Source organism: Pipistrellus hanaki (genome assembly GCF_964339955.1).
Source record: "Pipistrellus hanaki genome assembly, chromosome: 1".
Lineage (NCBI taxonomy): Eukaryota > Metazoa > Chordata > Mammalia > Chiroptera > Vespertilionidae > Pipistrellus > Pipistrellus hanaki.
The window spans coordinates 207,056,676-207,072,195 of NC_140503.1; the positions used below are offsets into that span (position 1 = coordinate 207,056,676).

The following is a 15,520-nucleotide window of genomic DNA, read 5'->3' on the forward strand; positions in this document are numbered from 1 at the left end:
TGTCCCCGACTCAGAGCCACTTCTCTCTGACTCCCAAAGCCATGGTCTTGTGCCCGTGGAATTGCTTCGCGGTGATTGGGAACCTCACCCTGGTCTACCTCTCATCAGTGAAGCATCCCCAACTGAATGGCTGCTTTGCTTTGAAAGGCCTATTTCTTCTTGGAAACCTTGCACAACCAAAATCACTCAGTCAGTTCTTCTCAAAAATGTCCAGCTCTTCAACAATAAAGATAATTTTTTAAAGGGCCCAGCTCAATATCCAACTCAGTGCCCAATAAACAAACACTCCCCTCCCTATATCTGCAGGGCAAGACTCCTAAACTCAGGTCATTATTTCCCTTCATGATGAATGTGAACAACCCCTGCCTTTGACCTCAGGGAGGGAATGCGTTTTGATTTACAGCAATTAATAAGTGTAAATCCCACAGAATCTTGGGGGAAGGAGGCGCCCCGATTTCGGCATCCTGAGATCAGAGGCTGGCCCCTGGCCGAGTAGTCAGGGTGGCCACCTTGCTCGTTACCCAGAGGTCGTTATGAACCATCTCTCAGTCCAACCAGGCCCGTGCTCTGCTGCTATCAAAGCACATTCCGAGGATTCAGCTCTGTGGTTGGCTGGCAATTAAAAAGCACCAAGCTGAGAGAGAGCAGAGCCGAGACACAAGTGAGAGTCTGCCAGGCGCTGCAGACAGGGCCGGGGGGACCTTTGCAGGAGCAGCAGGTGTGTTCAGCCCTGGACCTCAGGAAGAGGGGCAGTGATGAGGGGGTGGAGGATTGGAAGATACCCTCCTCTCTCAACAGCAAAACTGCCCACTGGGGAGGGAACGAACTGGCTTCACTCTCCCCTCTACTTGGAAAACTTTCCACTGAAAGCACGTGTCTCCTGCCCACTGTCCACAACGTTGGCCTTCTGCTAATCGTGGCCTTTCAGAATGTCACAAAGATTAAAGAAGTCTGTGACTTACTTCCATATTTGAGTTTGTTATCATATAAGTAACGCAATTCACTGGAAATTTAAAACATATATATATATACAAATAAATGCTGCCACTACTCAACGTGCTGAAAGCCGTCAGCATCATGGGATGGTTCCTCTGAGACTTTCTCCTACAACTATGCATCCTATTTGGTCTCAGACCTTTCATATATCATCACTACCTTCCAGTGTTACTCAAGTCATTTTTATAGCCATGCAATCTCCCATCATTTAGGCGTCTCATGTTTTATGTTCTTCCTCTGCTAGGATACAACACAACTCATGGAATAATTTGACAAGTTCTATTAATATAATCATGTCTAAATGTTAGGAGGCTGTTTTATTACCTGCTAAGAAGCAAAACCAACCACCCCAGGGACTCTTTCTTATAAGCCAGGCCAGCGTTTGGAGAACCCAACCCACAATGACAGTTTATAAGGATCATGTAGTATTTGAAGATGTACATGTGCAGAGAAATTGCAAAGGAGGTCCTGCATGTATGGTTGGGGACTCCACGGAGGCCGTTCTACCTTCCATGCACCCCAGTCTCCCCCACAGTTAAGAGAAGGAAAAGTGCAAAGTTGGTGTCATGAAAACCTTTGGTCATGTCCAAATGCACCTGATACCAGCAGGTGAAAAGGTTTCCAAAACTTTTGGGATGGACGTGATTTGGAGCTAAAATCAGGCAGTCCTGGAAAAATGTATTCATCAGAAAGAGAAAAGAGAATTTTCTGGAGACCTAATTGCCTGGAATTTCAGAATTTCTGGTGAAGGGAGACATAGGCACAATGAGAGCCTAGGAGATGTGTCCACAGGCTAAATATTAAGCAGCAAACTGAAGAGTGTCTCCTGGCTGGTTCTCCGATCTTGCCTTCCACCTTCTCCATTATTTGGGAGGAGCAGGTATTTTTGAAGACACATATTTTAAAAGCTTATAAAGGATTGTGTTGAGTTGACCCAAGAAAGGGGGTATTTCAGTCGAATGCTGTTTAGCTCCCTTGGTGAGGAGGCCAAATGTTTGGTGATGAAGAGTGTGAGCTCTGGGGTGATCTAGTAAGAATCCCAGCTCTGCCACTCACCAGCTGTGATGTTTTAGGCACTTATTTAGCCTCTCCGGCTTCACTCCCTCTAACTACAAAATGGGAATAATAATAGCAATTGTTGCAAAGACTCGATGAGAAGATCAGGGACAGTGACAGCAGCGTCTTTGGCTCCGTGTCTGACATAGAGGTAGCTCTTCACATATGTTGCCACAGAGCGCACTCTATAAAGATGGTACAATATCCCACCCCACATGCTCAGGGCCATGGGCCCTGGATGCTCCATTTGGAAGTGGATCTATGTCTCCACCTCTTTTACCTTGCATGGGCCTGTGACGGTACTGAGCGATGAAACAGGACAGAAGGGACACTGTGGAGGCTTCAGCACCCAGGCTGCTCTGCTCCCTGTACTCTTGGAAGCCAGTTTCCCCCTATTAGGCTGTGACTGCCATGCTGTGAGAAGCCCAAGCCATGTGCAGAGGCCTAGGTCATGTTCAGAAGCCCAGGAGACCATCTCCCAGTGGAGAGACAGGGAAGCTGAGGGGCACTGGGAACCAGATGTGAGAATTGAGAGCCAGCTGGGCCTTCAGCCTGGTCCAACTTGGAGATAACCACCTGAACACAATAGCAGGAGAGAACCAGAGAGGGACTCGTCCAGCTGAGAACCAGGAGAGATCAACATAAATGGTGTTCCTAAGCCACTGCTTTGGATTGGGGTGTGTGTTTCAGCAAGACATAACGGGGACAGACACTGTCCGCTGTTTTCATCATCATCTCAGTTATTGCTTCCTGCAGGAGCTTTGCTGCTAAATTGTCAGGATGCATGTTAGAGATTCATACAACTTGATATTCCACCTTGAGGAACATTCATTTTAGATGAGAATGGCAATGAATAAATAAAGAAGTAATAGTGGTCAAGTAGGGTGCTGATAAAGGTGTCTGTGTTCCAAGTGTGTGCAGAGTACTAAGGGGACACAGAAGAGTGAGTGGTTAGTCTCTTTGGGGACAAATCTTGGGAAATGGCGTGATGGTCTTAGAAGAGACAGCGTCACAGAGGAGGTGACAGCTGAGCTGAGCCTGCTGTAGATATTACCAATGAGATGATACCAAGCAACAAACGCAAGAGAGAGCAGGGATAGACTTTCTTACATAATTACTGCAGCTGGAAAGACTCCAGATCAGGACTTACAGTATATAAAAGGTAACATCAAATTGACTGATAACTTAGATTTTGTTGCTTAAAAACTGATGATAAGCTATTGAAGACATCACTTCTTGACAACTTACTATGAGTGGGGGGGTTTATTGCCCGTATCTCTTCATGGATAGGGAAGAGAAGGAGCTGCAATTCATAACCAGAAAGAGTATGAGGCCTGAATTTGGGCTGCGATGTTTCAAAACTAGTGTTGACAGGATGGCTTTGGCTGCCCTGCAACACTGCCTTTTGGATAGGTGGCAATCAGAGGCATTTGTTGTCACTGTTGTTTGAACAAAAGTTCCCTGAAGTGTACACCTAGGTCGGCTTCTGTGGAGTTTTCTAAAGGTTCTATCAGCAAAGATTCAAGAAGTGTTATGAGGGGGTAAGAAAAACAGATGAAGTCTCTCTCTGCCATTTCTGGCAATGTTTTATTTTCCCTTTATTTTCTTCAATTGCTTTAAATATTGATTCGAAATAAAAGAATCATCATAAAATATTCAAAGGTATAAAGAACAACAAAACCATTTGGATATGTGGGTTCATTGTTGGGTTTTCAGAATGACCATTACTTTTGAAGTTCTGATCCATCCTTCTATGCTCAAAGCTTCTCACCCCCATGGGGAGCAACTGTCCTGAATCCTGTTAATCATTCGCCCACTTTTATTTTTTATTTTACCACATATGTTGGTATCATTTAAAATTATATGTTTGGTCTTCCTTGTTTCTGAACTTTAGGCCAAAAAAATCATCCTGAAAGGTATAGTTTGTGCCCAGAAAACATGTGTTTTGACAACTGGTTCCACCAGGTCTGAGCTGAGAGATCTTCACAAGTTAGTTAGTGCCACTGTGCCTGTCTTCTTAACTGCAGAGCAGAAATCATAGCAATGCCTACTTTATGGTGTTCTTGTGAAGACTCAGTGAGCTCATAAGACATTTAGAACAGTTCCTCAAACATAATATGGGCTCTGAGTATTAGCCATTAACATTCTACTATCTGTTTAATGACCGCACTAATGTACCTCCCAAAGATAACCCATTATATTGTGGATTGTGATCATTCATTCCATTTCATAGCTAAGTAATATAGCCAGCCATAGGTACATATAATATACGATTTATTTCTCCACTGTCAGCCAACAGACATTTGCGTTGTTTTTCAGGTTGTGTTTAGCCCAGTGCCTGTGGGAGAATTCTAGTTTGTGTCTTGGAGCATATATTCACGAGCATCCGTATAGACAGGTATATTCTCTGTATTGATCTTTCTGGGGCATAGAGTGTGTACACCTCCCACTGGACTAGGCAATGTCACTGTTTCCAGAGCCACCAGGTCCTTTCACGCTTCCACATGTGTGTGTAAGTGACCCAGTAGCTTCATGACCTCGTCAACCCTCGGTGCTGGCAGCTTTAATCTTTACCAAACTGATGGGCAGTTTTAATTTACTTTTTGTTGACTCTGGATGTGCATAAGCATCTTTGCAGATATTTATCAGACATTACTTTTTTTTTCATCTGCACACAGCGCTTGTTTAAATCTTTTGCCCACTTTTCTGTGAGTTTTTGTGTGTGTGTGTGTGTGTGTGTGTGTGTGTGTGTGTGTTTCACATTAATGTGCGTGAATTATTTATTTATCCTGGACACTTTTCTCAGTTTGTGAATTGAGTTTTCATTCTCTTTTGATGTTTTCTTGGGTGATGACAATTTTTGAGGCAGTTGGGCATATCCAACTTTCCTTTATGATTTGTTGATTTTGTGTATCGTTGAAAGAAGCCTTCCCTTCGAAGCCTGAGATCGTTAAGATAGCTTCCTCTATTAAATTCCAGACAGCATAAAATTTGCCTTTGACTATTAAGCCTTTAATCAGTCTGCTGTTGATTAATTTGTGTATGATATGAAGTAGGGAGGATCAATTATTTTATACAGATAAACAATTTACTCGGTGCCATAAATCAAAAAGTCTATCCCTTCTTCACTGATCAGCAGGGTCAGTTCAGTCACAAACTGAGTTTTCCTACCCAGGAGGACCATGCTCTGGGCTTTCTCTTCTGTGCCATGATTACAGTATCTACCCCAAGTTAATTACACAAGCCCTAATTAGTATAACTTCACAGTAATTCATGATATACACTCCTCAGCTTATACTTCATCAATTCAAAAAGTTACACTCCTCAGCTTATACTTCATCAATGAATTGGCTCTTAAATATTTAATCTCTAATGTAAATATTAGGATCACACACACACACACCACCTTTTGGGATTTTATTGAAATTACTTTAAATCTATAGATAACTTTGTAGAGAAATTGCATCTTTATATTGAATTTTCCAGTTCCTAAAAATATTCTGTATCGAGAGAGAGAAAGAGAGGAAAAAATAAAACTTCAACATAATCCCATAAGGTTTTGTCATTTTTCTCCCCAAAGGACTGGACTTGAACATACTTTGAGAGATTTGTTTCTAAGCACTTTACATATTTTAAGGACATTGTCAGTGTTAAAATATCAAAGTTTTATTTTTTCATGTTTGCTGTTGGTGTAGATGTTTTTAAGCATGATGTAACAGCAAACCTGTTAAATGCTTTACCAGTTCTCATGAGTTGTCAGTTTATTCTTTTGGGTGTACTCTGAAGATAATAATGCCATCTGTAAATAACTGAATTTTATTTCTTACTTTCCATTTTGTATATTTTTTTTTCTTGCTTGATGCCACTAGTTAGGACCCTGAAAATAGTGATGAATTGGAGTGGTGATAGCAAGCAGCCTTGCTCCTCATCTTTCGGAGTGACAGCAGGGAACTTGAGTCTTATTTTCTGATTTTGGTAGGCTGAGACCCTAGGCTATCAAGAGTCTTTTTTTAATTTTTAAAAGCATGCATTAAATGTAATCAATATTTTTTCTGTATTGAGATGACTATATATTATATATGTTTTCCTTCCCCTTCTAATGAAATAACATATCAATGGATTTTCTAACAGTAAGCAAAAATTGAATTTCTGGGATAAATACTACTTGGTCATGACATATTAATATTTAGTATATTGATACAATGAGTCATGAAGTAATATTAGTGAGAAGGCTCTATAATTTTTTTCTCCTGTTCTCCTTGTGGGATATTGCCATCAGGAATGCATTAGCCTCATCAAATGAGTTAGGGAGTATTTCCCAATTTTATATTCTCAATAAAAGATTGTGTAATTGGGGAATAATCTGTTCCTTTACCAATAATACTGTCTTGTACTGGTATTTCCTTAGAGGAATGTTTGCAATTATTGATTCAGTATCATTGTTGGTTATAGAAAGATACTTGTTTTTACTATTCCTACATGAGTATTTCATGTTGTTGTATATTTTTTTCTAAGTATTTTTTTACTTACTAATATTTTCTTATTATTTTAACCTCTCTTGTGATATATACTTCTAGGTTGAGCATTACTTTCTCTCTGAGCCATAAAATTATCTTTCTACACTCTTTTGCCAACCCATGCCATTGAAAAATCAATGATCAATCTGATTGACATTCTTTTGAAAATCATAGTCCTTTTCCTTTTGCATGTTTAAAGCATTTTCTCTTTGTCTCTGGTATCTGCAGTTTCACTATGATGTGCCAAGATGTAGATTTCTTTTTATTTATCCTGCATCAGATATCCTCATTCTCTGTTTTGATGTTTTAACTTTCTGAAAAATTTTTATCTTTAAGCCTCCTTTTTTGTTAAGTCTTTATTGTTGAAAGTATTACATATGTCCCTTTTCCCCCCATTGACCTCTCCCAGCCTACCCCTACCCCCCAACCCAGGTCCTCACTCCACTATTGTCTGTGTTCATTGGTTATGTTTATATACATACCAGTTCTTTCATTGATTTCTTACCCCTCTCCCCATACCTTCCCTCTGAGGTTTGACAGTCTGGTCTGTTCAATGCTTTTCTGTCTCTGGATCTATTTGTGTTCATTAGTTTATGTTGTTCATTATATTCTACAAATGAGTGAGATCATGCGATACTTACCTTTCTCTAACTGGCTTATTTTGCTTAGCATAATGCTCTCCAGGTGCATCTATGCTGTTGCAAATGGTAAGACTTCTTTCTTTTTTATAGCAGCGTAGTATTCCATTGTGTAGATATACCACAGTTTTCTAATCCACTCATCTTCTGGTGGGAAGCCTCCTTTTTTAAATTTAAAGAGATAGATAGATAGATAGATAGATAGATAGATAGATAGATAGATAGATAGATTTAAAGATAAATATATAAACACTTAGTTTATATATTGTACCTGATAAATTTATCATCTAACTACTGAATAGCTGATTCTGTTGTCTACTGTTTTTTTCATCTCTTCATTTGTTGCTTTGCTATTTTAATGATTTTCTGATTTTATGGGTATGTTCATTTTTCATAGAAATTAACCTTGAGGCCTGGGTTGAAGGTGAGCCCCTCCAGACAGGATCGTGTTTGCTTCTCTCAGGAACTTGAATGGAAAAGAGGACTCACTGTCCTCCTACTGAGCTGGTGTGGCTCAGTTGGTTGGACGTCGCCCTGTGCGCCAAAAGGTTGTTGATTCAATTCTCTGTCAGGGCACATGCAGAAGTTGTGGTTCCATCACCAGTATGGGGTGTGTAGGAGGAAGCTGGTTGATTATGATTCGCTCTCATATAGATGTTTCTCTCTCTCTCCCTCTCACTTCCTCCCTTCCTAAAACTTAATTTTTTAAAAAAAAATCTTTTGGAAAGAGAAAAATAGGATTCATTTACTCTAAATTCTCAAGTTAAAGGCTTTTAGACAACCTAGACTGAGAACACACGTGTATTTATAAATTATCAGAGAAAAAACTGTCCCCTGGTGAGGGCATGAGTAGGGATTGGGATGTTGGGAGGTTAAAGGAGGGATGAGGACACATATGTAATACCTTAATCAATAAAGAAATTTAAAAAATAAAAAATTATCCCCTTTTCTGGGCCAGCGCTTGAGTGGGGAAGGCAGGCAGAGCTCCAGTTCACTCGTATACTATAGCACTTAGAGCCCTGGGGCAGGGTCTCCCACTAGACTCTGGACTTGAGAATATTTGAGCTCTTTTTCAAGTCCACTGTGTCCTCTAAAGCCAGGAAAAGCAAAGACCGCTTTTCCCTGTGTGACCAGTGCCACCTAAGGAAAGCAAACTTCAGGGATTGACTTTTGTCCATGGGTCCTCACCTTTATTTACATTTGGGGCTCTCTGAGCAGTCCTTACTCTCAGCAATTATGGCAAAATCTTAAAACTGGCTCCTATGAAAGTTTCAGCCAGGATACCTAGTTCATCAGCCGCAAGAAATAAAAGACATTCTCCCTATGGAAATAATTTTTTAAATTGTACTTTGAAGAAAATTTAAATGAGAAATAGGATAAAATATTTTCCAGGTTGTCAGTTTCATGAGTGATGTTCTTATTTTTTCATAAAGAAAATTAATGCATCCCTATGGTTGTTGTGTTCTTTACTAAATGTGACTCATCAAAATTTTGCAAAAGCTCATTCAATGAACATGCATTAAGCTCTTACTATACACCAGACTTTGTACTATTCATATTTATATACATCACTTTATTAGATTTAATCTTCAGAGATAAAGGATTCAAGGGCCAATCTATACATTAAAATGAAAAAAGTATCATTCAGCAGTCTGTGAAGAGCTATTACTGCTCGTCATGTGCCCAGCAATATTAATAGATCCATGCATGTACTGCCAATTAATCTTTATATGCATTAATGAGCAGTAGCATAAATAAACCCGTCAATGAATAAATCTAAAATACATGAAGAGCTTCATGTGCTGCTATAGGATGATATGGAGTTGGGGCTCCAAAATGAGATTATAAGAAGGTCATCTCTCTGTGCCACTGTTTCTCAGAACAGGAGAAAATAAAACTCCACCTCATGGAATAAGGCATTAGGTGAAAAATTGTATGTAAAAATCATCCATGTAGACCTCTTATCCCTCTTAGTCATTCAACTTGCTAGATAAGGGTTCCATGATATAATGTGTGCAAAATAGGTGGGAAATGCCTGGTGTCAAGTGCGCCTTCAGTGTTAGTTCTTTGAACTTGGAGACATAAAACAGTCAGAGCTTTAGCATTTAGTGACATTTGAGACTCAGATAAATGGCTCAATGTCCTCATCTGTAAAGCAGAGATGTCTCACAAGATTGTGGTCCCATGATGTCCCTGGAAGTAATATGTAGGAGAAGTTTTCATCAGCATGAGACCAAAAAGATGTGGCATCTCATTATACAGTAATTTGTACAATGAGATGTATTGCTAAGAAGATCAGTGACAAGGTGAGGAGCAAGTGAGATACAGAACATGACAGCATCAGAGAGGGATCACAGCAGAACAAGTGGACTCGGCCCTACTGGATGCAGCGAATTGAGTGCTGCCTTAGGATCTGGAACCCCGGGTTTGCATTTGGAATCTGACCATGCTTGCCTTCTGAGGATCACAGCAGGAGCGCCTGTGGGCTTCTGGGCAGTTAGCGTGTCTGTGTTCATAATGTAACTGTGTTATATTGCCACCTAGAATGTGTTTCGTGTGAATCAGCTGAATGCATATATGAAGTACTTTTTTACAGCTAACCACCTGCTCTGTGGCATGGTGATTATAATTATCATTCAGAATTATTGGAAAGACATCTCCTACGACCGTGGTCAGCAAACTGCGGCTCGCAAGCCACATGCGGCTCTTTGGCCCCTTGAGTGTGGCTCTTCCACAAAATACCACAGCCTGGGTGAGTCTATTTTGAAGAAGTGGCATTAGAAGAAGTTTAAATTTTAAAAAATGTGACTCTCAAATGAAATTTCAATCATCGTACTGTTGATATTTGGCTCTGTTGACTAATGAGTTTGCCGACCACTGCCCTAGGACATTGTAATTTCTTGATATAGAGTATTTCTCTCCCTGCACTGCTGATGAGAGCCTCACCTCTGTATTGTAGGTGAATTTAACATGGCCTTTCCTAGGAGTCCCACCATAAACTAAGTGGCCTTCCAACTTCCAAAAGGCTCTAACTTAAATTGCCCTCTCGTCTTCCTCCTTCTCCTCTTCCTCCTCCTCCTCTTTTGTCTCAACTTCCCCTCTTTCCCCTCCTCATTCTCCTCTTTGTCTTTCTCCTCCTCCACCTTCACTTTCCTCTCTTCCTCCTTCTCCTCCTCCTTCTCTACCTCTCCCTCCTCCTCCACCTCCCCTTTTTCCTCATTTGAATTAATAACAAACAAAAGATAAAACAGTTTCCACTAATAATACTCAAGTTATAAAAGGGACAGGTGTCTAATGACTTCCCAGCCCTAAAATAACTTCAAATTCATAATCTACCAGCTCAGGTGCCATATATAAAATAGTCAGATAGGAGAAAGGAATGGAAGACTTTTAAGATTCTTCCACCAGCCTGAGAATATAAGTGTAATTTATGCTAAGTTTCCACGTTTTACCAAAGAGTCATAGAGAAAAGTGGTTGAGAAAATAAATGATCTCTTGATGGACAGAAAATGTTTGGTGGTAAATTCAAGGCCAGCCTAGGATAAGCCATGCTTCCTGTGCATCACACATAACCTGGACCCAACCAGGAGGTGCCCATAAAGCAAAACTCGGTCTGCCCCTCTCCAAAGTGCCGATGCTGTATGGCAAACCTGTGAGGTGCACAAATGACAATTCCACATGAGAAATGCTGGAATTGACAGGTATACAGTGTTCAGTGATGATAACAAAATTATTGTAGAAAAATCTGCCTGAGGATAGGGAGAAAGGTCCAGGAAAGTTACCTTGGGAACATTTTTCTTCAGTGTAGTCTTGACAACAAGATTCTTACATGGCCACCACCCATGTAACCATACCCATGGTCTTGAAAATAATGCTGGGATTGACCCAGTCCCACTAGAAACATCTGCATAAAGTTGATCCTAGTGGGCAATAAATAAAAATTGTGGTTTGAACATTGGCTGCTTGGGCTCCTGTGAGTCATAGAGAGTTTCATTTGCCCATGAAAATAATCAACGTTTTATGCACAGGAAATAGGAAGAAGCAGGAGGCAGCCTTTCTCCAGCACTAGCATGGCTTGGAGGAGACAGGCCCTCTCTGTCTTGATTATCACATGTGCATGGGAATCCATTGCACTTTGCACCTCAAGTCTTGGGTCTATTTGCCAAGTTGACATTTAAGTACACAGACTATCTCTTCTTCTAAAGCTCTCTGGTTTTAAAAGTAAACCTTAACCTTGCAGAGTTCAACCTCAAATTTGCTTTGAGTAGTGTTCTGCTTTAAGAAAGTATTTTCGCCGGGACTGGTCTGGCTCAATGGATAGGGCGTCGGCTTGGGGACTGAAGGGTCCCGGGTTCGATTCCGGTCAAGGGCATGTACCTTGGTTGTGGGCATATCCCCAGTGGGGGGTGTGCAAGAGGCAGCTGATCGATGACTCTCATCGATGTTTCTAGCTCTCTATCTCTCTCCCTTCCTCTCTGTATAAAATCAATAAAATATATTAAAAAAAAAAAAAAAGTATTTTCCCAGCAGGTATGAGGTATGGCTCAGTGGTTGAGCATCGACCTATCAACTAGGAGGTCACGGTTTGATTCCCTGTTGGGGCACGTGCCCTGGTTGCAGGCTTGATACCCACTGTGGGATGTGGATGTGCAGAAGATGACTGATCAGTGATTCTTTCTCATAATTGATGTTTCTCTCTCTCTCTTTCGCTCTCTCTCTCTCTCTCTCTCTTTCTGAAATCAGTAAAAATCTATTTTTAAAAAGAGAAAGAAAGCATTCACATCTGTAATACTTTCAAAAATAAAGATAAAATTTAAAATTTTTAAAAAGAATTAACCATTAAATAAAATTTAATTTCTATCAGGAAAAAAAAAGCATTCAAGTTAACAGAAATGCAATGAGGATGTAAAATTTTCAAAACGGACATCTATACATAGAACCATAATATGTGGGTGGCTATGCATGGGCATCTATGAGTGTCCACCTGTATGCCATTTTTAAAGTGCCCAATATGTCCTGCGACCACCATTCTGTGATAAGATCATCCTAAGGATTAAATGAGGCTTAAATATAGTGTTGTCTCCAAACTTAGACTGTTAAGTATGTAAACTCAATTACATCTGACTTCCACACTTGTGTCGCTTGCACTTAACCTTGCTGATTTATGAGGTTCCATCCTCAGAAAGGAGAGGAATTGGCATTTAAAGAGGCATGCAGAGTGAGAACAATGGAGTTAAAGTCCCTGCTGGCACATTATTCATCTGCATAATTCATCTGGTGAGCTCTATTCCAGGCCAGCCCCAGCTACACACTGGAGTCGGTGACATGAACACACTGTCCCTCATCCCTCCCAGGTGTCTTCATGCCCATCCTTAGCTGTTAGGAGCCATGACCGGAGACAGCACAGGGTGCCTGGATGAGGGAAGAGACACCTCCCTGGGGCTGTAGCAGAGGAGAGGAGGGGAGCAGGGGTTATGTTTGGAGAGTTTTGTTTCACCTTTCACCCACTCCCCTCATGACCCAGGGCTTGCAGCACTAGTCACAATAGTGAAGATGTGGAAACCACCTCAATGCCCATTGATGGATGAATGTATAAAGGAAATGTGGTAACAAAATATTATTCACATACAAGAGAATATTATTCACCACACACCTCATAACCGTGTCAGGGTTTGAATACTGTCCCGAGGGCCCTGGGGATCCACTGGAGTCAGGATGATATCTGCAGGAAGTTCACCTTCCATCCACGGGACTCTTGTTTCTGCTGATGTCATGCTGAGCCCTCAGTGCAGATGCAAATTGAGCCAGTGATCTCAACTTCAGGACCCATTGAGTCTTCTGTGCCTCCCCCCAGTCTCCCGCTCCAATTAGCATGATGTCAGTAATGTCACTGCAGCTGTTCATGTCCCCATGCCTGACCACCACCTCTGGGGGCCTGTGAACCCCCACAGACCTGTGAACCCCCACAAGCCCCCAGCAAAGCTGCCAGCTTCCCACCCGGGAGGCCAATTCCTCTCTACTTAGGAGTCTAAAGCAGGTTTGAACGCGCAATCTTACTCCCCTGGAGCTTAAGACACCCAAGGCAAAAACATGCATTTTGATCTACTACTTGATTTTATTTTCCACGTGAAAAGTGGCCCCAACATGCTCAGAGTTGGGGGAGTGGGGTGGGCATGCTTCCAGGGGCAGCTGTCGTGCCCCCCACCCCATCCCACTCCTCCTGTAGCAAAGGTCTGCCTCTGAAGCTGGAATCACAGGCTCCTGCTGGCTTCATGCATCTGCCTTTCATCTGCCTGTAAGTGGGTTTTGTGTTGCTGTTTCTAGTTCTTGCTACAAGGACAGTTTTGGGAAAGCAGGAGCCCGCCGCTGTGCTGGGGAGGGGCAGCGCCTGAGGAGGGAGAACAGGAACAATAGTAACAGCTCCTGCTGGGACCGCTGTGGAGTCTCCTGACATGAACTGACCGCTGAGCAATAGGGTTCCTATTGGATGATGGAGTGGAAGCTGGGGATGTTTATGCTGCTTGTTTAAGGGTGCACAGCAGCTAGCAGTAGGGGAGGAATTGTGATGCATGAGAGGTGAGTGTGTGTGTAGCAGAAAGATGGAGACTGAGAGACCTTGCAGACCTCCTCTAAGAGTTCTAGTCCTGCCTCTGCCCATGCCCAGGCCCTGGACAACCATGTAGCAGAGCTTCCAGAAGCCAAGAGTTTTCTCATCACCTTGTAGATGCCAGTGGACTCTGACAACTGAAGAAAATAACCCATTAAGCTGTGAAAGGGAGGGCTTATGTGTAGGGAAACAGAATCTGGATTTCAGATATTGGATGGTTCTGGAGTTGGGTCTCAGCCCACTTTATATGGGGTGTGGGAGAAGTAGCTTGTCATCTCTGCACCCCACGTGCTGCACCTGGGAAGCGATAACAGTGTCCTTCCTGAGAGGAGACAGGGGAGTCCTGGGGCCCATCCAGGAGGACCTCTGTGATGGAGGAAGTGCTCTCCACCTGGACCATCCAGGATGGCAGCCCTCCGCCCCGTGCAGATACTGAAACCTTCACATGTGACCAGGGCCACTGAGAAACCGAATCTCCTGTTTTTAATTCATTTCCATGTAAGCTGCCCCAGGAGTCTGCGGCCGCTGTGTTGGACAGAGAGGCTCCAGAACCTGGACATTCATGGTGTCATGTGATCTCCATGACAACGTTGAGGTACATGATGCAAATTGTCTTTTTTTGTTTCATTGATGAGTACACTGAGTCTTGGAGGGGATCTTGCTACATCCCTCAGAGGCACATACAGGGTCAGCTGGCTCCCGAGCCAGGGAGCTGCATGCAGGGAGTGAGAAGCAGCCCCACCCACCCGGCCAGCAGTGCCCTGCACATATGAAGGTGAGGCGGGCATGGGCTGAGCAGGGGGAGTGCTCTGCACAATGCGCCAAAGCCACCAACAAAGTGTGATTCATTGTGTCAGCGCTGGAGCACCTGTCCAAGCCACTTCCTGTCACCGGCAGGGGAGGGCTGGCCATGAGGCTCCGAGCCATCCAGTCCGTTTTGACCAGCCTCACTCAGCAGCACAAAAAACAAGCCTGGGTTCTGTGTGTAGGCGTGGCTCACTGGTGCTCAGGAAATGCCTCTTCTCAAAAAATTGTTTACTTCCCAAGTACAGTTGACATACAGTGTGATGTCCGCTTCAGACATACAGCTGCATGACTGGTGTGGGAACCTGCTGCTGGACTGTTCTGCATTGGCCAGAACTGAGTGTCACTCACCAAAGCAAGAGCGTTCTATACGTTTATTCAGTGCAACAGGGTTTGACCTTGTGTTATACCAGCATTCCTGTGGGTGGAGAAAGCATCTATTGTGGTCTGAACTGTGTCACCACCACCCCAAAATTCACACGTTGGAGTGCTAACCCCCAAGACCTCAAAATGTCTTTGTGTTTAGGGAGAAGGTCTCTAAAGAGATAAGGTAAGATGAGCTCATGAGAGTGGGCCCTCCTCCAACGTGACTGGTGTCCTCATATAAAGGGTAACGTGGCCACGGATGGACAGAGGGGAGACCGTATGGAGACGGAGAGGAAGATGGCCATCTATCAGCCAAGGAATGGGGTCTTAGAAGAAAGACCTTGCCAACACCTTGATCTCAAGCATCCAAAACTCTGAAAAGATAAATTTCTGTTGTTTTGGCCACTCAATTTGTGGTTCTCTATTATAGCAGTTCCCATAAACTAATCCAGTATTTATTTATTAAATCTTCCCAGCTGATTTTAGCAAGCAGACAGATAGAGAACCCCAGCTGTAACACACCAGGAATGCCCATC

The 15,520-nt window shown here is 42.6% G+C and overlaps 1 protein-coding gene across 1 annotated transcript in view; it reads left to right on the forward strand.

The window, feature by feature from the left end:
* Nucleotides 1-15,520, forward strand: part of CLNK (cytokine dependent hematopoietic cell linker) — a 106,982-nt gene that overhangs the window by 14,348 nt on the left and 77,114 nt on the right. The gene's annotated exons all lie outside the window — the stretch shown is intronic.